The 24,205-nt window shown below is 43.8% G+C and overlaps 1 protein-coding gene across 1 annotated transcript in view; it reads left to right on the forward strand.

Moving 5' to 3' along the window:
- Positions 1-8,583: 8,583 nt before the first annotated feature.
- The window catches only part of nmur1a (neuromedin U receptor 1a), a 44,325-nt gene continuing 28,703 nt past the window's right edge, over positions 8,584-24,205 (forward strand). The window contains exon 1 of the mRNA XM_024422834.2: positions 8,584-8,815. The gene's annotated coding sequence lies outside the window, so the exon portion shown is untranslated. The remainder of the gene's footprint in view (positions 8,816-24,205) is intronic.

The following is a 24,205-nucleotide window of genomic DNA, read 5'->3' on the forward strand; positions in this document are numbered from 1 at the left end:
ATGTCAGGTAGTCCTGGGGCATGGTCCTAGGGCTCAGGTCCTCCGAGAGAGAGAAAGAAAGAGAGAAGGAGAGAATTAGAGAACGCACACTTAGATTCACACAGGACACCGAATAGGACAGGAGAAGTACTCCAGATATAACAAACTGACCCTAGCCCCCCGACACATAAACTACTGCAGCATAAATACTGGAGGCTGAGACAGGAGGGGTCAGGAGACACTGTGGCCCCATCCGAGGATACCCCCGGACAGGGCCAAATAGGAAGGATATAACCCCATCCACTTTGCCAAAGCACAGCCCCCACACCACTAGAGGGATATCTTCAACCACCAACTTACCATCCTGAGACAAGGCTGAGTATAGCCCACAAAGATCTCTGCCATGGCATCCTGTAGCTCTAACTCCAAAAAGTTTTGGGACACTGTAAAGTCCATGGAGAACAAGAGCACCTCCTCCCAGCTGCCCACTGCACTGAGGCTAGATAAATCCATGATGATCGAAAATTTCAATAAGCATTTCTCAATGGCTGGCCATGCCTTCCTGCTGGCTACTCCAACCCCGGCCAACAACTCTGCCCCGCCGCAGCTACTCGCCCAAGCCTCCCCAGCTTCTCCTTCACCCAAATCCAGCTAGCAGATTTTCTGAAAGAGCTGCAAAACCTGGACCCGTACAAATCAGCTGGGCTAGAAAATTTGGACCCTCTCTTTCTAAAACTATCCGCCGACATTGTTGCAACCCCTATTACCAGCCTCCACTCTTTCGTATCGTCCGAGATCCCTAAAGATTGCAAAGCTGCCGCGGTCATCCCCCACTTCAAAGGGGGTGACACCCTAGAGCCAAACTGTTACAGACCTACAGTATATCCATCCTGCCCTGCCTATCTAAAGTCTTCAAATGCCAAGTTAATAAACAGATCACTGACCATTTCGAATCCCACCGTACCTCTCCGATGTGCAATCCGGTTTCCGAGCCGGTCACGGGTGCACCTCAGCCACTCTCAAGGTACTAAATAACCGCCATCGATAAAAGACAGTACTGTGCAGCCGTATTCATCGACCTGGCCAAGGCTTTCGACTCTGTCAATCACCGTATTCTTATCGGCAGACTCAATAGCCTTGGTTTTTCTAATGATTGCCTCAACTGGTGCCCCAACTACTTTGCAGACAGAGTTCAGTGTGTCAAATCGAAGGGCATGTTGTCCGGACCTCTGGCAGTCTCTATGGGGGTACCACAGGGTTCAATTCTCGGGCCGACTCTTTTCTCTGTATATATCAATGAGGTTGTTCTTGCTGCGGGCGATTCTCTGATCCACCTCTACGCAGACAACACCATTCTGTATACTTCTGGCCCTTCCTTGGACACTGTGCTAACTAACCTCCAAAATGAGCTTCAATGCCATACAACACTGTTCTTAAACGCTAGTAAAACCAAATGCATGCTTTTCAACCGTTCGCTGCCCGCGCCCGGTTCTAACCTAGAATATGTGGACAACTAGAAATACCTAGATGTCTGATTAGACTGTAAACTCTCCTTCCAGACTCATATTAAACATCTCCAATCCAAAATAAAATCTAGAATCGGCTTTCTATTTCGCAACCAAACCTCCTTCACTCACGCCGCCAAACTTACCCTAGTAAAACTGACTATCCTACCGATCCTCGACATCGGCGATGTCATCTACAAAACAGCTTCCAATACTCTACTCAGCAAACTGGATGTAGTCTATCACAGTGCCATCCGTTTTGTTACCAAATCACCTTATACCACCCACCACTGCGACCTGTATGCTCTAGTCGGCTGGCCCTCGCTACATATTCGTCGCCAGACCCACCGGCTCCAGGTCATCTACAAGTCTATGCTAGGTAAAGCTCCGCCTTACCACAGTTCACTGGTCACGATAACAACACCCACCCGTAGCGCGATCTCCAGCAGGTATATCTCACTGGTCATTCCCAAAGCCATTTCCCTCACTAACTTTAAACATCAGCTATCTGAGCAGCTAACCGATCGCTGCACACGTTCCAGCAGGTATATCTCACTGATCATCCCCAAAGCCAACACCTCTTTGGCCTCCTTTCCTTCCAGTTCTCTGCTGCCAGTGACTGGAACGAATTGCAAAAATCGCTGAAGTTGGAGACTTTTATTTCTCACACCAACTTTAAAAATCAGCTATCTGAGCAGCTAACCGATCGCTGCAGCTGTACATAGTCCATCTGTAAATAGCCCACCCAATCTACCTACCTCATCCCCATACTGTTTTTATTTTATTTACTTTTCTGCTCTTTTGCACACCAGTATCTCTACTTGCACATCATCATCTGCTCATTTCTCACTCCAGTGTTAATCTGCTAAATTGTAATTATTCGCTCCTATGGCCTATTTATTGCCTACCTCCTCATGCCTTTTGCACACACTGTATATAGACTTTCTTTTTTTCCTACTGTGTCATTGACTTGTTTATTGTGTTATTGGCTTGTTTATTGTTTACTCCATGTGTAACTCTGTGTTGTTGTCTGTGTCACACTGCTTTGCTTTATCTTGGCCAGGTCGCAGTTGTAAATGAGAATTTGTTCTCAACTTGCCTACCTGGTTAAATAAAGCTGAAATCAAAAATGTTAAAATAAAACTGGCTGACATCGTTCTGTTGATGGACTCAAATGGAAAGTTTGTTCAGGAGAATAAACTTTTCCCTAGACACAAAAGGAGAAAGGTGTGGTGCCCAACAACGCAGAGTGCCATGGAGCTGCTTGATAAGGCCCATCTCGGGTCGCCAAGCCACATAATCATACACACCGGAAGCAAAGACCTGCGTACTCAGCAGGAGAGGGTGGCCACTTCACTACGGGGAGTGATTGAGAAGGCCTCCGCAATCTTCCCCAACTCAAGGATTGTGGCGTCAACCCTTCTACAGATGAAGGACTTCCAGCCTGCCACAATCCAAAGAATAAACGCCAGCCTCTCCCGGCCCTACGAGCCAATGTACCCCTGGCCCATCATCCCACCCTCGATCTGAACTGTCTCTATGACCATGTTCACCTGTACAGGGAGTCCCCATCCTTGCCAAAACTCTCAAGGGCGTTGCTTTAAACCGCAGCCCGACCTCTCCATCCAGGTACAGCGGAGCAATCTCCACCCCTCCGAGATCACAGAGAAAACAGCCCGGACCAGCACCCTGGCCCCCCCAGCCACGACCACAGCACCACCAACCTCAATGCCCACCACAGCCAGTATAGCACAGACCACCCCAGCCAAGCTTCCGACCTACCCAGACGAGGCCTGCCACCCCCTCCTCCCCATCCCAGACCCCCACCTGGAGGAACCACAGCCCAGCAGGCAGAGCTACGCCCACCAACGAAATGAGTGACATTAAACAAATGCTGAGTCTACTATACTCACATGTGATAGGCCGGGGGTCATGGTAAGATGAGCGCAAGAACTCCACCATCATCACACTACATCCACCCAAGTGGCATGACACAAATGCTATCTTAAATGATAAACAAATCACATTTGCATAATAAGACGTTACGTTAATTGATAAATCCTATTATAATAGTTATTGGATTGTGAGTGTTTGTCTCATTTTAAAGGTCAAGAGCAGAAACCTAGACTTCCTGAAAGAAATTGATGATGTTGATATTGTAGTACTACAGGAAACATGGTGCAGAGGGGATGTTTCCACTGGCTGTCCACTAAGTTATAGGGAGATAATCATACCATCCAATAAATTAAAAGGAATCTGACAGGGCAGAGACTCAGGGGGAATGCTAATATGGTATAAATCTGAACTATTTAATTCGATCGAATTGATCAAAACAGGATAATTCTTTATCTGGTTAACAATCAAGGAGATAAACACCTACCAGGAAGCAACAACCTTTCCCTCCCCACATACCCCTCCAGAAACAACTATGACAAAGTGAAAACAAAAACAGAATACAGCTCCTGCATCTCTGTCGAACACTGGGTCTGTACATAGTCAATGGTAGGCTGAGAGGGGACTCTTTTGGTAGGTACACCTACAGCTCATCCCTCGGCAGCAGCACTGTAGACTACTTCCTCACCGACGTAAACCCAGGGTCTCTCAGAGCCTACACAGTCAGCCCACTAACACCTCTCTCAGACCCCAGTAAAATCACAGTGTATCTGAGAAGAGCAGAACCCAACCATGAAGCATCACGGCCCAATAAATGACATGGTACTAAACAGCCCTATAGATGGAGTGCAAACAGTACAGACATTCGTAGCCAAAAAATACAGTCTCTCCTGGACAACTTTTTAGCCTTAACATTCTCCTTCAGCAATGAAGGTGTACATTTGGTTGTTTGGAACAGAAACTTTATATTTGACAAATTAGCCTCCTTGGCTAATCTAAAGAAACATAAGAACAAACCAAAAACCATGGATAATGAAAAATGGTTTGATAATAATTGGAGAAATCTAAGAAAGTCCTTGAGAAATATATTTCATCAAAAACACAGAGAACCAGACAACAAAAAACATATGTCTTCAATATGGGGAAACACTGAATCAATACAAACACACCCAAAGAACAAAAAAGGAAAAGCACATTAGAAATCGGCTGGATGGAATTGAGGAAAACATAGAATCAAACCACTTCTGGGAGAATTGGAATAACTTAAACAAACCTCATCAGGAGGAACTGGCTTTCCAAAATGGGGATATGTGGAGAAATCACTTTGGAAACCTCTACAGCAATATATCAAAGAGCCCAGAACAAAAAGATATACAAGACCAATTACAAATCCTTGAATCACCAGTCAAAGACTATCAGAATCCTGTGGATACCCCAATTACAGAAGAAGAATTATTGGAAAAACTATGCATGCTCCAACCCAAAAAAGGCCTGTGGTGCTGATGGTATTTTAAATAAAATGATCAAATATACAGACCACAAATTCAAAGTGGCTATACTCAAATTCTTCAACATTATACTCACTACAGGTATTTTCTCCGACATTTGTAACCAAGGATTGATCACACCAATCTATAAAAATGGAGACAAATTTGACTCAAATAATTACAGAGGTATATGCATTAACAGCAACTTGGGGAACATTCTCTGCAGTATTATAAATATCAGACTACAACACAACGTCCTGAGCAGAAGCCGGATTGGATTTCTAAAAACACAACGTACAACAGATCACATTTACACTCTCCACACTGTAAATGACAAACAAGCAAACCAAAACAAAGGCGGAATCTACTCGTGTTTTGTAGATTTCAAGAAAGTGTTAGATTCAATTTGACACAAAGGTATTTTTTTAATAAACTAATAGAAAGTGGTATTGGAGGGAAAACATATGATGTTATTAAATCAATGTACACTAAAAACAAATGTGCGGTTAAAACTAGAAACAAGCAAACAGACTTCTTCTCTCAGGGACGGGGAGTGAAACAGGGCTGCCCAATAAGTCCAACACTATTTAATATCTACATTAATGAATTAACAACAAGCAAACAGACTTCTTCTCTCAGGGACGGGGAGTGAAACAGGGCTGCCCAATAAGTCCAACTGTCACGCCCTGGTCAAAGTATTTTGTGTTTATCTTTATGTATTTGGTCAGGCCAGGGTGTGGCATGGGGTTTTTGTAATTGTGGTGTGTTTGTCTTGGGGTTTTGGTGGTGGTTTTGGGATTGTAGCTTAGTGGGTTGTCTAGCAAGGTCTATGGCTGTCTGGAGTGGTTCTCAATCAGAGGCAGGTGCTTATCGTTGTCTCTGATTGGGAACCATATTTAGGCAGCCATATTCTTTGAGTTTGTCGTGGGTGATTGTCCTTAGTGTCCTATGTGTACTCTCTGTTAGTTTGCACCAGATAGGCTGTTTCGGTTTTGTTTATTGTTTTGTGTAGTGTTTGTGTTTTCTTTGTTGTATTAAACATGGATCGCAATCGACACGCTGCAGTTTGGTCCGACTCTCCTTCATCACCACTAGAAAACCGTTACACCAACACTATTTAATATCTACATTAATGAATTAACAACAAGCAAACAGACTTCTTCTCTCAGGGACGGGGAGTGAAACAGGGCTGCCCAATAAGTCCAACACCATTTAACATCTACATTAATGAATTGGCAAAAACATTAGAAGAATCGGCAGCACCTGGTATCACCCTACACAACACTGAAATCAAGTGTCTGCTGTACGCAGATGACCTGATGCTACTGTCTCCCACTAAGGAGGGTCTGCTGTAGACAGATGACCTAGTGCTGCTGTCTCCCACTAAAGAGGGGTTACAGCATCACCTAAATCATCTGTACAGGTTCTGTCAGACCTGGGCTCTGACCGTTAACATAAAATAAACAAATATAATGATATTCAAAAAAAGGTCCGGAAATCAGGATGACAAATATAAATTCTATTTGGACACAGTTCTATTAGAACACACCAAAAACTACACATATCTAGGACTAAATATCAGCAACACAGGTAGCTTTCACATGGCTGTGAAGGAGCTGAGAGACAAAGCAAGAAGAGCATTCTATGTCATTAAAAGGAACATTAAAATCGAAATTCCAGTTAGAATCTGGCTCAAAATGTTCCAATCAGTTATAGAACCAGTTGCTCTATATGGTACAGAAGTATGGGGTCCACTCTCTAACAGTGAATATACCAAATGGGACAAACATCCGAATACTGCATGCAGAGTTTTGCAAGACTGGATTGCAAGTGCAAAGAAAAACTCCAAATAAGGCATGTAGAGCAGAATTGGGCCAATACCCCCTCCTCATTCAAATAGGAGCCATCAAATTTTACAACCATCTAAAAACAAGTGACCCCATAACATTCCATCACACAGCTCTACAATGTGAAGAGATGAAACAAGAGAAGAGTCCCCTCAGCCAGCTGGTTCTGAGGCTCAGTTCACCAACCCAAACCAACCCCATAGAGCCTCAGGACAGCACTCAGAAAATCTGGCCAAACCAAATCATCACAAAGTAAAAATAAAAATATATCACCTATTGGAAAGACACCACAACAAATCTAAGTAAACTTCAATGCTATTTGTCTCTAAACAGACTGTGGCAGACTATTTCACCACCATGACTGATAGAAAACTGAGGATAACACTGACTAGGTACAGACTCAGTGAGCACAGTCTGGCTATAGAGACCGGTCATCACAGACAAACCTGGCTGCTCAGAGAGGACAGGCTGTGCTCACTCTGCTCCAGGGGATAGGTAGAGACAGAGTTACATTTCCTATTACACTGTGATAAATACTCAGACCTAAGAGAATATTTATTTCCCAAAATTATAATTCAATACAATGAATTTGAAACTACAAAAGATGAAGAAAAATCTAATATTTATTGGGTGAAAAGCCAAAATGTGCAGTTTTGGCAGCCAAATATGTGTCCTCCTGCCATAACCTGAGGAACAGCCAGTGAAAAATGCAACATAATGTCAATAATATTTCCCATTTAGCTTTGTTTTGTCTTTCATACCATATCATGTCTTCTCAGTCATGTTGAGACTGGTCTACTACTATATTATTGTTATACTATTGTTATACTATTACACTATTGTATTGTTATACTCATTAATATTGTTGTTGTAGTTGCTGTTAATTGTTATTACTACTATATATATATATATATATTTTATATGTATACTTTGACAATGAAAGTAATGAACTTGCCATGTCAATAAAGCCAATTGAATTGAATTGAATTGAAAGGAGAGAAAGAGGAAAGGAGAGAGAGAGAGAAAGGAAGGAGAGGAAGGAGAGAGAAAGGAAGGAGAGAGGAAGGAAGGAGGAAGGAGAGATGAAGGAGAGGAGAGAAAGGAGGAGAGGAAGCAGAGAGAGAGAGAGAGAGAGAGAGAGAAGAAAGGAGAGAGAGAAGAAAGAAGAGAGAGAGAGAAAGGAAGGAGAGAGAGAGGAAAGGAGAGAGAGAGAGAAAGGAAGGAGAGGAAGGAGAGGAAGGAAGAGAGAGGAAGGAAGGAGTGAGAAGGAGAGAGAAAGGAAGGAGAGGAAGGAGAGAGAGAGGAAGGAGAGAGAGAGGAAAGAGAGAGAGAGAGAGAGAAGAAAGGAAGGAGAGGAAGGAGAGAGAAAGGAAGGAGAGAGAGGAAGGAAGGAGTGAGAAGGAGAGATGAAGGAGAGAGGAGAGAAAGGAGGAGAGGAAGCAGAGTGAGAGAGAGAGAGAGAGAGAGAAGAAAGGAGAGAGAGAAGAATAGAGAGGAGAAAGGAGAGTGAGAGAGAGAGAGAGGGGGGGAAGGAGATAGATAGAGAGGATGGAGAGTGAGAGAGGGAGAGAGGAAGGAGAGAGGAGAGGGAGATGGTGTGGAAGGAGAGAGGAAAAAGAGAGAGTGGAAGGAGGAAGGAGAGAGGAGAAAGAGAAAGAGAAAGAGGAAGGAGAGAGAGATGGAGGGGAGTCAAGAGTGTAAGGAGAGAGAGAGAACGAGAGAGAGGAAGGACAGAGAGGAAGGAGAGAGAGTAAGGAGAGAGAGAGGAAAGACAGAGAGGAAGGAGAGAGAGAGGAAGCACAGAGAGGAAGGAGAGAGAGAGAACGAGAGTGAAAGAGAAGGAGATAGAGGAAGGACAGAGAGGAAGGACAGAGAGGAAGGAGAGAGAGAGAGAGAGAGCGTACAGGGGGAGTATATTCACCGCGTGACAGACTGAAAGAACAGTTACTGAAAGAACACTCACAAACATGGACTTAAAACCAACTGACCAGCGAGATTTAACTCTGTAGGAAATGACTGAATAAGAGCTGTAGAGTCATTACTTAAGAAGATACTTGTGTGACATCATAGGAATATAAGGTGGGAAAAGCAGAACAATTAGGAGGTAAGACTATTCTTGCTGAGAAACTTACATCGATGTATTTTCTTAGATTTTTTCAAATGTATTTAGGAGTTTTTACAGTATGATGTCGGCATGATAACGTTTGTAGAGATTTTTTTGTGTCAAAAGCATGGTACATTAATACAGTATATATCGTACATTAATTCAGTATAAATATATCAATGTTTACTGTGATACAAACAATCTATTTCATACATTGTTCATAGCTTTAATTGTATACCACATTATTCATTACATGACACATTCATTACGTTATTTTATCAGAGCTTTCATAAAAACCAGTCATGGCATTACAATTAATACACGATGACATCATATCGAGATCTCATGCCCTTTACAAACTGACAACAGTTTCTTCAAGGATAAAAAAAAAAAAAAAACATTGCCTTGCCTTGATTTGAACTCGGAAGCTGAAAGGTTTTTGCTGATTTGGTTTGTGAGTGCTCTATCGCCTTCAATTAGTCAACCGTTCACCCCAGGGTACAGTACAGTTAAGTCAAGCTCACTATGACAACTACTCGTTTTATTTCTGGTAAATGTGAAATGATGTTTTCCCAAACCAAGTCAGCAGTCTGTGAATTCACTTGATCTTTGGCACTCACACAAAGTCTTGAAACGCAATCCAGAATTTGTACAGCTACTAATGTGACCATGTCACATTTCCCAGCAGTTATTTTAGTCCTGGAATTCAGGGTTTTACTACTCTTGGATTGAGCTGGATTTTCAGCCTAGTTCAATGGTTCTGATGATCAAACCTTTCAGTGACGTCTAAACTATTATGTTGGTTTAGGAGCCAAAAGTACCTATAGAACTGCATTGTTGGTTTTCAGGGCTTGTAACCAAAGCATTACACGGTAAGGTCTTACACTTGTTGACTATAATGCTATTTATTGAACTGCATTGTTGGTTTTCAGGGCTTGTAACCAAAGCATTACACGGTAAGGTCTTACACTTGTTGACTATAATGCTATTTATTGAACTGCATTGTTGGTTTTCAGGGCTTGTAACCAAAGCATTACACGGTAAGGTCTTACACTTGTTGACTATAGTGCTATTTATTGAACTGCATTGTTGGTTTTCAGGGCTTGTAACCAAAGCATTACACGGTAAGGTCTTACACTTGTTGACTATAGTGCTATTTATTGAACTGCATTGTTGGTTTTCAGGGCTTGTAACCAAAGCATTACACGGTAAGGTCTTACACTTGTTGACTATAGTGCTATTTATTGAACTGCATTGTTGGTTTTCAGGGCTTGTAACCAAAGCATTACACGGTAAGGTCTTACACTTGTTGACTATAGTGCTATTTATTGAACTGCATTGTTGGTTTTCAGGGCTTGTAACCAAAGCATTACACGGTAAGGTCTTACACTTGTTGACTATAATGCTATTTATTGAACTGCATTGTTGGTTTTCAGGGCTTGTAACCAAAGCATTACACGGTAAGGTCTTACACTTGTTGACTATAGTGCTATTTATTGAACTGCATTGTTGGTTTTCAGGGCTTGTAACCAAAGCATTACACGGTAAGGTCTTACACTTGTTGACTATAATGCTATTTATTAAACTGCATTGTTGGTTTTCAGGGCTTGTAACCAAAGCATTACACGGTAAGGTCTTACACTTGTTGACTATAGTGCTATTTATTGAACTGCATTGTTGGTTTTCAGGGCTTGTAACCAAAGCATTACACGGTAAGGTCTTACACTTGTTGACTATAATGCTATTTATTGAACTGCATTGTTGGTTTTCAGGGCTTGTAACCAAAGCATTACACGGTAAGGTCTTACACTTGTTGACTATAATGCTATTTATTGAACTGCATTGTTGGTTTTCAGGGCTTGTAACCAAAGCATTACACGGTAAGGTCTTACACTTGTTGTATTCGGCACGTGACAAATAACATTTGATTTGATTAGATTTTTTTGATTTGATTTTGATTTTGACAGAGATGGCAGAGCTATTCCTATGTTTAAATAGCAGAACAAAAAATTCAGACTACAGGGATTGGATGACGGGACTGTCACATGAAGTGTCATATGAAAGATTGTCTTCGAATCCCTTTCCTATTGACCGGTAAATAGAAGTGACAGATACAGTAAATAAAAGAGAACATAATTATGTCCACAAATGCTCTTATTTCACAGGAGTTCCTGATATTGTGGAAAGGATTCCTTGGGCAGTTGTCTGATATTGTGGAAAGGATTCCTTGGGCAGTTGTCTGATATTGTGGAAAGGATTCCTTGGGCAGTTGTCTGATATTGTGGAGTGGATTCCTTGGGCAGTTGTCTCATATCGTGGAGAGGATTCTATGGCAGTTGTCTCATATTGTGGAGAGGATTCTATGGCAGTTGTCTCATATTGTGGAGAGGATTCTATGGCAGTTGTCTCATATTGTGGAGAGGATTCTATGGCAGTTGTCTCATATTGTGGAGAGGATTCTATGGCAGTTGTCTCATATTGTGGAGAGGATTCTATGGCAGTTGTCTCATATCGTGGAGTGGATTCCTTGGGCAGTTGGCTGATATTGTGGAGTGGATTCCTTGGGCAGTCGTCTGATATCTTGGAGAGCATTCCTTGGGCAGTTGGCTGATATTTTGGAGAGGATTCCTTTGGCAGTTGTCTGATATTGTGGAGAGGATTCCTTTGGCAGTTGGCTGATATTTTGGAGAGCATTCCTTGGGCAATTGTCTGATATTTTGGAGTGCATTCCTTTGGCAGTTGTCTGATATTGTGGAAAGGATTCCTTGGGTAGTTGGTTGATATCGTGGAGTGGATTCCTGTGATTAAAAAGGGGTAGTTCAGATAAAGTATGTGTGTCATTGGCAGTTTCCTGTGTTTAAAGGGGTAGTTCAGATAAAGTATGTGTCATTGGCAGTTTCCTGTGATTAAAGGGGTAGTTCAGATAAAGTATGTGTGTCATTGGCAGTAGTTCAGATAAAGTATGTGTGTCATTGGCAGTTTCCTGTGATTAAAAGGGTTCAGATAAAGTATGTGTGTCATTGACAGTTTCCTGTGATTAAAGGGGTAGTTCAGATAAAGTATGTGTGTCATTGGCAGTTTCCTGTGATTAAAGGGGTAGTTCAGATAAACTTTGCTATCACTTTACGTTTCCCTTGGTTTTGAAATGGACAATCAACTCTAAAAAAAAATATTTCTTGCCTTGGGTGGTGGTAGCATTGATTGACTCTTTTTTTCAGTAGGTTTAACCTGCTAACTGATTCTGGGGTGGAATACATTTCCACATCCAAATATAAGTGTCACGCCTTGGTCTTAGTATTTTGTGTTTATATAATTATTTGGTCAGGCCAGGGTGTGACATGGGGTTATTTTGTGTTGTGTTGTGGTATTGGGGGTTTTAGTAGGTATTGGGATTGTGGCTGAGTAAGGGTGTCTAGCATAGTCTATGGCTGCCTGAGGTTCTCAATCAGAGTCAGGTGATTCTCGTTGTCTCTGATTGGGAGCCATATTTAGGCAGCCATATTCTGTGAGTGTTTTTGTGGGTGATTGTTCCTGTCTTAGTGTTTTGTATTTCCCCAGATAGGCTGTTTCGGTTTTCATTATTTCATTTTTGTTAGTTTTGTAGTTTCTGTATGTATAGGTTTTCCTTCATTAAAATATATCATGAATCATCATCACGCTGCATTTTGGTCCGATCCTTGTTCTACCTCTTCGTCAGAGGAGGAGATAGAAGAGAGCCGTTACAGAATCACCCACCACACCCGGACCAAGTGGCGTGGTAACAGGCAACAGCAGCAGCAGGAGCAGCAGCAGCTGCAGTGGGAGAGGTTGCACCACCTGGAGAAATGGACATGGGAGGAGGAACTGGACGGTAAAGGACCCTGGGCTCAGCCTGGAGAATATCGCCGCCCCAAGGAAGAACTGGAGGCGGCGAAAGCGGAGAGGCGCTGGTATGAGGAGGCAGCACGGCGACGCGGATGGAAGCCTGAGAGTCGGCCCCAAAAATTTCTTGGGGGGGGGCTCACAGGGAGTATGGCTATGCCAGGTAGGAGACCTGCGCAAACTCCCTGTGCTTACCGGGGGGCTAGAGAGACCGGGCAGGCACCGTGTTATGCTATGGAGCGCACGGTGTTTCCAGTGCGGGTGCATAGCCCGGTGCGGTTCATACCAGCTCTTCGTATTGGCCAGGCTAGAGTGGGCATCGTGCCAGGTAAGGTTGGGCAGGCTTGGTGCTCAAGAGCTCCAGTGCGCCTGCACGGTCCAGTCTATCCAGAGCCACCTCTACACACCAGTCCTCCGGTGGCAGCTCCCCACACCAGGCTTCCTGTGCGTGTTCTCTATCCAGTTCCACCAGTGCCAGCACCACGCATCAGGCTTACAGTGCGCCTCGCCTCTCCAGCGCTGCCGGAGTCTCCCGCCTGTTCAACGCTGTCGGAGCCTTTCTCCTCTCCTGCGCTGCCGGAGTCTCCCGCCTGTTTAGCGCAGCCAGAGCCTTCCTTCTCTCCAGCGCTGCCGGAGACTCCTGCCTGTTCAGCGCAGCCTGAGCTGCCAGTCTGCATGGAGCGGCCAGAGCTGCCAGTCTGCATGGAGCGGCCAGAGCTGCCAGTCTGCATGGAGCGGCCAGAGCTGCCAGTCTGCATGGAGCGGCCAGAGCTGCCAGTCTGCATGGAGCGGCCAGAGCTGCCAGTCTGCATGGAGCGGCCAGAGCTGCCAGTCTGCATGGAGCAGCCAGAGCTGCAGAGCTGCTGCAGTCTGCATGGAGCTGCCAGTCTGCAGAGCTGCCAGTCTCTGCATGGAGCAGCCAGAGATGCCAGTCTGCATGGAGCTGCCAGTCTGCATGGAGCAGCCAGAGCAGCTAGATCCGCCAGTCAGCCAGACTCTTCCAGATCTGCCAGTCAACCAGACTCTTCCAGATCTTCCAGCCAGTCAACCAGACTCTTCCAGATCTGCCAGTCAACCAGACTCTTCCAGATCTGCCAGTCAACCAGACTCTTCCAGATCCACCAGCCAGCCAGGATCTGCCAAAGCCAACTACCTGCCTGAGCTTCCTCTCAGTGCTGGGCTTCCCCTCAGTGCCGAGCTTCCCCTCAGTCCCGAGCTTCCCCTCAGTCCCGAGCTTCCCCTCAGTCGCGAGCTGCCCCTCAGTCGCGAGCTGCCCCTCAGTCCCGAGCTGCCCCTCAGTCCCGAGCTGCCCCTCAGTCCAGTGGGGTTCTGGGTGAGGACTATTAGGCCATGGTCGGCGGCGAGGGTGGATTATCCCAGGACGCGAGGGGGAGGAACGATGACATTTATGGAGTGGGGTCCACGTCCCGAGCCGGAGCCGCCACCATGGACAGACGCCCACCCGGACCCTCCCTATGGTTTTGAGGTGCGTCCGGGAGTCCGCATCTTAGGGGGGTTCTGTCACGCCTTGGTCTTAGTATTTTGTGTTTATATAATTATTTGGTCAGGCCAGGGTGTGACATGGGGTTATTTTGTGTTGTGTTGTGGTATTGGGGGTTTTAGTAGGTATTGGGATTGTGGCTGAGTAGGGGTGTCTAGCATAGTCTATGGCTGCCTGAGGTTCTCAATCAGAGTCAGGTGATTCTCGTTGTCTCTGATTGGGAGCCATATTTAGGCAGCCATATTCTGTGAGTGTTTTTGTGGGTGATTGTTCCTGTCTTAGTGTTTTGTATTTCCCCAGATAGGCTGTTTCGGTTTTCATTATTTCATTTTTGTTAGTTTTGTAGTTTCTGTATGTATAGGTTTTCCTTCATTAAAATATATCATGAATCATCATCACGCTGCATTTTGGTCCGACCCTTGTTCTACCTCTTCGTCAGAGGAGGAGATAGAAGAGAGCCGTTACAATAAGATTCATTTTTGTTATTAGTTTTGTTGTGTCTTTGGCTATGCCGGATTAATTGATATGACATGCTATTCTATAAAATAATTTATCCGTAATTAATATCACCTGATTGAGCTAATCATGTAAATGTAATTAACTAGAGAGTCAGGTGCCACAAAATAATATTTATAGAGCTGTTATCTTCCGAATAAACTCTTAAAGACCTAGTAATATTTTACATCAATAGCAGTCAATATCAATCGTCATCTTAATTCAGTCTCATCTGAAAGTTCTAAATTATTTTATCTGCATGAACCCTGGCCAACAAGTTGAATCAGCAATACAAAATTGGGTTTAATTATTTATTTACTAAATACCTAACTAATCACACAGAATTACACATACACACAATTAATCATAACTTGATTACAAATTACGTCATAAAGGAAAACGTCCCTAGCGGGCGGAACAGATATGACAGCTTGTTACACAAAAGGGGCTGGGTTGAGTGAAAGAGTGGGAAGACTGAGGAACAAAGGGAAGAAGCTGGGCTATCGTAAATACAGTATCTTATGCATTCTAAATTACCGCCAATTTGGAAAAGGAAAATGCAATAAATATTTACTCTGAGCTGCGCTTCAGTAGGTTGGTGGTAGATGGAAGAGCGTGTTGCCAAACCGGGTCCTTTGTCCTTTGAAGAATGTCTCTGGTGGTCAATTATATACGTTGTAGTAATGTCATTGTGTGGTAGACGGGATACTCTGTCTGTTCCTTCCTAACCTGCGTTTGCAGCTGCGGTTGCCAACTCAACGGCTAGGAGGTATCACTTCTGTAGTGAATAAGAGTTCAAAGTTCATACCATTCGCAACCAAAGCTCACGCTGATGTTGGCTTCGTTCTGTAGTTATTATCTGAACCATTCTGACATAGGACCGTTGTCCTACATCCCCGGAACAGGAAGTTCTATTGTCGTCAAGGCTTTATATAGGAAGGGAGAGGAGGGCGTGTTTGAAAAGTTTTATAGCCCATGTCCCTTCACAGGGCGGGCCACTGATTGAGCAGCCCTCCTAACTTATGAAAACCCACATCTCACATTGTAGAAGCTAAAATCACATTTCATCCCGTCACAAATAATTTCATATTCAAACATTTAAATTGAACAACAATTCCATGTGAATCCGATAACTCTGATGTGTAGACTTTCCACTGTAGAGTTTATGTCATCTTATCATTGATGAGAATGTCTCAGATGACAACCGAACTGACGTCATATTCATTAAGTACCACCGCATATGTTCAGTTGGTCGGATTACCAGAATATAGTTCATTTCCCCCCACCTTCTGAAGTTCCCAGAATCTCTATGTTAAAACCAAGGGTTTTGCAAATGTAACATCAGGGTAGAGAGAGGAAAAGGGGGTGAAGAGGTATTTATGACTGTCATAAACCTATCCCCCAGGCCAACGTCATGACAGTTTATATTTAAGTCAGAAGTGGTAATATCTTGACCTATTGATGTAAAGTCTAAGAACTCTCTTGAATGAAACTAGATTAAAGTAACTGTTCAGTGTTTCCATGTCTATGAAATATGAGGGAAATAGTTGTCCTTCCAAAAAATGATTTGACTGTTTTAAAAAGCAGCTTTTCTGGGTTGGAATCAGAGGATGTGAGCAGAGTGGGTTTTAGTGAAAATGTGGAGTGGATTTGGAGAGGGTAATTTTTTGGGAGGGGGTTCAGCTTTCTCTCCTGCTCCAACTTCGCTGGCAATGCTCTGCCCACCATCACTGTTCTTTTAATTAGGCCTATTGCATGTACAGTGCATTCGGGAAAGTATCCAGACCCCTTGAATTTTTGTTACGGATTAAATAACAAAAATTCCTCATCAATCTACACACAATACCCCATAATGGCAAAGCAACAAAAAAAAGGTTTTGGACATTTTTGCAGATTTATAAAAAAATAAAAAAACAAGAATACCTTATTTATTTAAATATTCAGACCCTTTGCTATGAGACACACAATTGAGCTTATGTGCATCCTGTTTCCATTGATCATCCTTGAGATGTTTCTACAACTTGATTGGAGTCCATCTGTGGTAAATTTAATTAATTGGATGTGATTTGGAAAAGCAGACACCTGTCTATATAAGGTCCCACAGTTGACAGTGCATGTCAGAGCAAAAACCAAGCCATGAGGTCGAAGGGATCGTCCGTATAGCACCAAGACAGGATTGTGTCGAGGCACAGATCTGGGGAAGGGTACCAAAAATATCTGCAGAATTGATTGTCCCCAAGAACACAGTTACCTCCATTATTCTTAAATAGAAGAAGTTTGGAACCACCAAGACTTTTCCTAAGGATGGTCGCTAGGCTAAACTGAGCAATCGGGGGAGAACGGCCTTGGTAAGGGAGGTGACCAAGAACCCGATGGTTACACTGACAGCTCCAGAGTTCCTTTGTGGAGATGGGAGAGCCTTCCAGAAGGACAACCATTTCTGCAGCACTCCACCAATCAGGCCTTTATAGTTGAGTGACCGGACAGAAGCTACTCCTCGGTAAAAGGCTCATGACAGCCCACTTGGAGTTTGCCAAAGGCACCTAAAATATTCTCTTTTTTACCTCTATTTAACTAGGCAAGTCAGTTAAGAACAAATACTTATTTTCAATGATAGCCTAGGAACAATGGGTTAACTGCCTTGTTCATGGGGAGAACAACAGATGTATACCTTGTCAGCTCAGGGATTCAATCTTGCAACCTTTCGGTTAGTAGTCCAATGCTCTAACCACTAGGTTACCTACAAGACTCTCTGGTCTGATGAAACCAATATGGAACTCTTTGTCCTGAATGCTCAGTATCACATCTGGAGGAAACCAGGACAATGACCCTAAGCACACAGCCAAGAAAACGCAGGAGTGGCTTCGAGATTTGAACCCGATCTAACATCTCTGGAGAGACCTGAAAATAGCTTGAGAGGATCTGCAGAGAATAATGGGAGAAACTCCCTAAATACAGGTGTGCCAAGTTTGTAGTGTCATACCCAAGAAGAGTTGAGGCTGTAATCACTGCCAAAGGTGCTATGACAAAGTACTGAGTAAAGTGTCTAAATACTTCTGTAAATATATTTCAGTAGTTTTTGTTTATAAATTAGAAAAAATTGCTAAACCTGTTTTTACTTTGTCATTATGCGGTATTGTGTGTAGATGGATGAGAAAAAAATTATTGAATCAATTTTAGAATAATTCTGTATCGTAACAAAATGTGGAAAAAGTGAAGGGGTCTGAATACTTTCTGAATGCCCTGTATTTAGATTATCCCTATGTACAGAGGTGTTGGTATGAGTCGACAAAGTCATAGGTCACAAAGCCTGTGTAATCGATGGCAAGACAACAAATCAAATATAGTTTATTCGCCATTAGTCAGCACCTCTATATAAAATAATTTTCTCTGGGTGTGCGACAGCTCATGTGTTTCGGCTATTTCAGCCACACCCATTTATGACAGGTGTATAAAGTCGAGCACACAGCCATGCAATCTCCATAGACAAGCATTGGCAGTAGGATGGCCCGTACTAAAATGCTCAGTGACTTTCAATGTGGCACCGTCATAGGATGCCACCTTTCCAACGAGTCAGTTCGTCAAATTTCTGCCCTGCTAAAGCTGCCCCGGGCAACTAAAAGTGCTGCTATTTTGAAGTGGAAACATCTAGGAGCAACAACGGCTCAGCTGCGAAGTGGTAGGACACAGAAGCTCACAGAACGGAACCGCCGAGTGCTGAAGCGCGTAGCGAGTAAAAATCATCTGTCCCCGGTTGCAACACTCACTACCGAGTTCCAAACTGTCTCTGGAAGCAAAGTCACTACAAGAACTGTTCGTTGGGAGCTTCATGAAATGTATTTCCAAAGCTCGCCGCCATTGGACTGTGGAGCAGTGGAAACTGGAGTGATTTATAAGACTTGACCATCTGGCAGGCCGACGGACGAATCTGGGTTTGGTGGATGCCAGGAGAATGCTACCTGCCCCAATGCATAGTGCCAACTGTAAAGTTTGGTGGAGGAGGAATAATGGTCTGAGGCTGTTTTTCATGGTTTGGGCTAGGCCACTTAGTTCCAGTGAAGGGAAATCTTAACACTACAGCAGACAATGACATTCTAGACGAATCTTTGCTTCCAACTTTGTGGCAGACGTTTGGGGAAGGCCCTTTCCTGTTTCAGCATGATAATTCCCCCGTGCACAAAGCGAGGTCCATGTAAAAAGGGTTTGTCAAGATCGGTGTGGAAGAACTTGACAGGCCTGCACAGAGCCCTGACCTCAACCCCATCAACAACCTTTGGGATGAATTGAAACTCTGACTGCAAGCCAGGCCTAATCACCCAACATCAGTACCCGACCTCACTAATGCTCTTGTGGGTGAATGGAAGCAAGTCCCCTGCAACAATGTTCCAACGTTTAGTGGAAAGCCTTCCCAGAAGAGTGGATGCTGTTATAGCAGCAAAGGAGGAACCAACTCTGTATTAATGCCCATGATTTTGGAATGAGATGTTCGACGACCAGGTGTCCGCCTACTTTTGGTCATGATGTGTAGGTAGATATTAAAGTGAATGAAAGGCACGAGAAACTTGAATGGAATAATTCATGCGACAGTGTTGGTCAGATTTGTCTTCTCTTATCATCAAAAGCCTATAGGATATGACCCACAGAACATAATGTACATATTCATGAAAACATGTTATTGCTCAGAATCTTGTTTACGCTGGAGTTTCGAACGGCTTTGTGTCTGTCCTGAGCCGTTGATGCCTGCCTCTCTTAGCTTTTTATCTACTAAGACAGTAATGTCAACGGATTTACAGTATAAAATATGAAACATGAAGACATCACTCTTTTATGATGCTGGATTCTCCGGACACTAAGTGAAACATCTGGTAGCCTGATGGACACTGCTCTGTTGTCTCCTCGTGTTGTCTCCTCTGTAGCGCCCAGGCAATCTTGTGTCTTTCAACAGCAGCAGCAAGCAATAAGGGCTTGTTAGAGGCATGATGGAAATGCTGTAATGTAATTGAAATGCCAAGGACAATTGACATGGCCATGGTTTGGCTTGATTTGGCAGCCAGCTAAATTTCTTTCTCCAGCCTGGTTCCACACAATGTGCTGCTGATAGAATGCATATGATTCCCTGCAAGAGAGGGGGAAACTCGTTAAACTGGCTAATGTATATGTATAGCCTATTACAGTCAACAGACGTTGTCTGTAATAGGCTATAGGAGTCTGTTTTTTGAAGTAGTTTTCTATTTTCTTCATTTTCTTGCAGAATAAAGAACAGAAACTCATTAACATTAACATAAATTCTGTTCACCTGACTTAGAATTCCTCACAATCAAATGTCGACCGCATTATCTAACAAGAGAATTCTCTTCGATTAGAATTACAGCCGCATATATTCCCCCCCCATGCAGACACATCGATGGCCCTGAACGAACTTCATTTGTCTCTATGTAAACTGGAAACCACATATCCTGAGGCTGCATTCATTGTAGCTGGGGATTTAAACAAGGCCAATCTGAAAACAAGACTCCCTAAATTCTATCAGCATATCGATTGTGCAACCAAGGCTGGTAAAATCCTGGATCATTGTTATTCTAACTTCCACGACACATATAAGGCCCTCCCCCGCCCTCCCTTCGGAAAAGCTGACCACGACTCCATTTTGTTGCTTCCAGCCTATAGACAGAGACTAAAACAGGAAGCTCCTGCGCTCAGGTCTGTTCAACGCTGGTCCGACCAATCTGATTCCATGCTTCAAGATGACTTTGATCACGTGGACTGGGATATGTGTCAAACAACAACATTTACGAATATGCTGATTCGGTGAGCGAGTTTATAAGCAAGTGCATCGGCGATGTCGTACCCACAACTATTAAAACATTCCCAAACCAGAAAACATGGATAGATGGCAGCATTCGCGTGAACCACTGCTTTTAATAAGGGCAAGGTGACCGGAAACATGACCGAATACAAACAGTGTAGCTATTCCCTCCGCAAGGTAATCAAACAAGCTAAGCGTCAGTATAGAGACAAAGTAGAGTCAGAAATCAATGGCTCAGACACAAGAGGTATGTGGCAGGGTCTAAAGTCAATCATGGATCCAGGAGGTCTTGCTCCCAGACAGACTAAACAACTTCTTTGCTCGCCTCGAGGACAATACAGTGCCACTGACATGGCCCGCTACCAAAACCTGCGGACTCTCCTTCACTGCAGCCGATGTGAGTAAAACGTTTAAACGGGTTAACCCTCGCATGGCTGCAGGCCCAGACGGCATCCCCAGCCACATCCTCAGAGCATGTGCAGACCAGCTTGCTGGTGTGTTTACGGACATGTTCAATCAATCCTTATCCCAGTCTGCTGTCCCTACATGCTTCAAGAGGGCCACCATTGTTCCTGTTCCCAAGAAAGCTAAGGTAACTGAGCTAAACGACTATCGCCCCATAGCACTTACTTCCGTCATCATGAAGTGCTTTGAGAGACTAGTCAAGGACCCAATCACCTCCACCCTACCTGACACCCTAGACCCACTCCAATTTGCTTACCACCCCAATAGGTCCACAGACGAAGCAATCGCAACCACTCTGCACACTGCCCTAACCCATCTGGACAAGAGGAATACCTATGTGAGAATGCTGTTCATCGACTACAGCTCAGCATTTAACACCCTAGTACCCTCCAAACTCGTCATCAAGCTCGAGACCCTGGGTCCTCACCCCACCCTGTGCAACTAGGTACTGGACTTCCTGACGGGCTGCCCCCAGGTGGTGAGGGTAGGTAACAACATCTCCACTCTGCTGATCCTCAACACTGGGGCCCCACAAGTGTGCGTTCTGAGCCCTCTCCTGTACTCCCTGTTCACCCAAGAGTGTTTGGCCATGTACGCCTCCAACTCAATCCTCAAATTTGCAGACGACACTACAGTGGTAGGCTTGATTACCAACAATGACGAGACGGCCTACAGGGAGGAGGTGAGGGCCCTAGGAGTGTTGTGTCCGGAAAATAACCTCATACTCCACGTCAACAAAACAAAGGAGATGATCGTGGACTTCAGGAAACAGCAGAGGGAGCACCCCCCTATCCACATCGACGGGACAGGAGTGGAGAGGGTGGAGAGTTTTAAGTTCCTCGGCATACACATCACGGACAAACTGAATTGGTCCACCCACACAGACAGGGTGGTGAAGAAGGCGCAGCAGCGCCTCTTCAACCTCAGGAGGCTGAAGAAATTTGGCTTGGCACCACAAGCACTCACAAACTTTTACACATCCACAATCGAGAGCATCCTGTCCACAACCGTAAGGCTCTCCAGAGGGTAGTGAGGTCTGCACAACGCATCACCGGGGGCAAACTACCTGCCCTCCAGGACGCCTACACCACCCGATGTCACAGGAAGGCCATAAAGATCATCAACGACAACAACCACCCGAGCCACTGCCTGTTCACCCCGCTATCATCCAGAAGGCGGGGTCAGTAGAAGTGCATCAAAGCTGGGACCGAGAGACTGAAAAACAGCTTCTATCTCAAGGCCATCAGACTGTTAAACAGCCACCACTAACATTGAGTGGCTGCTGCCAACATACTGACTCAACTCCAGCCACTTTAAGAAAGGAAAAATGTATGGAAAAATGTATCACTAGACACTTTAAACAATGCCACTTCATATTATGTTTACATACCCTACATTACTCATCTCATATGTATATACTGTACTCGATACCATCTACTGCATCTTGCCTATGCCATTCTGTACCATCACTCATTCATGTATGTTTATGTACATATCCTTCATCCCTTTACGCTTGTGTGTATAAGGTAGTTGTTGTGAAATTGATAGGTTAGATTACTCGTTGGTTATTACTGCATTGTCGGAACTAGAAGCACAAGCATTTCGCTACACTCGCATTAACATCTGCTAACCATGTGTATGTGACAAATAAAATTTGATTTGATTTTCATGTTTTGTTTTCAAACACCTAAAACCAAATCATTCATGTCTAATTGGATGTTAATTGATTATCAATGTGGACTCTCTCTTCTGCGTCTATTCACCATGTCCTTAATCTTCCTCTGTTTATACCCATCTCCTCCCTCTCTTTGATGTCGTCCTCAAACGCATTTGATTAACTTCCTCTGGGTTGTCATTTCAAAGGGGCTTGATGATGGACTTTCCTTGATCAGATATGAGTCACTGCAGGGGGATCGTATGTTTGTTTTGCTCCTTGCTCTGACTTGTCAATATAGAGCCAACCCCCCCCAGCTATTAACAAGTGCATTATATTGTATTGTATACATTATATGCTGTAGATTGGCCAGCTCCTAGACGGAGCAAGTCTCTATGATCCTCTCTAGAATGTTATATGACATCTATTGCCTGGCGCTGACCTCAGATGACGTTCAGAGACACCCCTGAGTGACGTTAACTTTGGTGGTTTGTGTTAATCTGGCAAGCCATTCAAAACCAATATACCCAGGAAGAGTAGTGGAAAAACCTGGGGTGAGTGTCAGGTGCATGGTGCAGGGATCACAGTCATGCTCCGTTGGGCTTTCATCAAACCCACATGTATTGACACAGATGAGACTTGGATAGCTGTTGTTGTCCAAGCAGTTGATTGTGAGTAGTTGGCCCGACCACCCGAACACTTACAGCTCATTTGTATTCAATGAACTCACATGTAGTAATGTAGTACAATTACTGACTAATATACTTTAATGCCAGGCCTGGTTTGGATCAAAGCACCTTGTTTCCCTCTGAAAACATCATGGGTTAAAAGCACTGGGTAAATAGTGGACAGAACAAACACTGGGTTATATTTGACCCAGCCAGTTGAGTCACTTAGTTGGGTTATTGTTCTATGATCCATTGGGTCAGATCAGAAGACTAGTGTGGCTTAGTACGGCCGTGGCTCTCAGATAGTTATTTTTGGCCACCCGTGAGAGTTCAATGTGCAGTGTACAAACATAACATGAACAGGAAAGACATTTACTCTCACGGGTGGACAAACATACCTATCTGAAAGCCAAACCACACATTTTAATCTAAACTTATAAAAAATATATATATTATAACAAAGTGGTTACTATCCCAACATTGTGATATGCATATGCACTTAAGGAACTCATACACTTGTGTAAGCCTTATTAAAGCTACAAAAATGTCAGTGCTCAACCTTAACATGTTTTGACAATACAACAGAACAGATTAATAGGAATTATATTAATGGGGTGCCAAAAATAACTATCTGAAAGCCACTTCCCTACTAAGCCACATCTCCAGTGTTCTGATCTGACCGGTTGGATCATAACTCAATAAACCAGCATCAACAACCCAACTTAAAGAAAACAGTGGGTTGTTTGTGACCCAAATGGCTGAGATCAAATATCTCAACGTGTGTTCTGTCACATATTTTCCCAAATTGGGTTGTTTCTAACCCAGCAATTTTTGGAGTGTGGACAAGTCCTGATGGCAAACACATAATCAAACAAGCGCTATATAAAAAATACATGTGTTTTCATGGTTACTGCTTAATAAAGTAAATGAATTTCCATGT

The sequence above is a fragment of the Oncorhynchus tshawytscha genome, linkage group LG06 (genome assembly GCF_018296145.1).
Source record: "Oncorhynchus tshawytscha isolate Ot180627B linkage group LG06, Otsh_v2.0, whole genome shotgun sequence".
Classification (NCBI taxonomy): domain Eukaryota; kingdom Metazoa; phylum Chordata; class Actinopteri; order Salmoniformes; family Salmonidae; genus Oncorhynchus; species Oncorhynchus tshawytscha.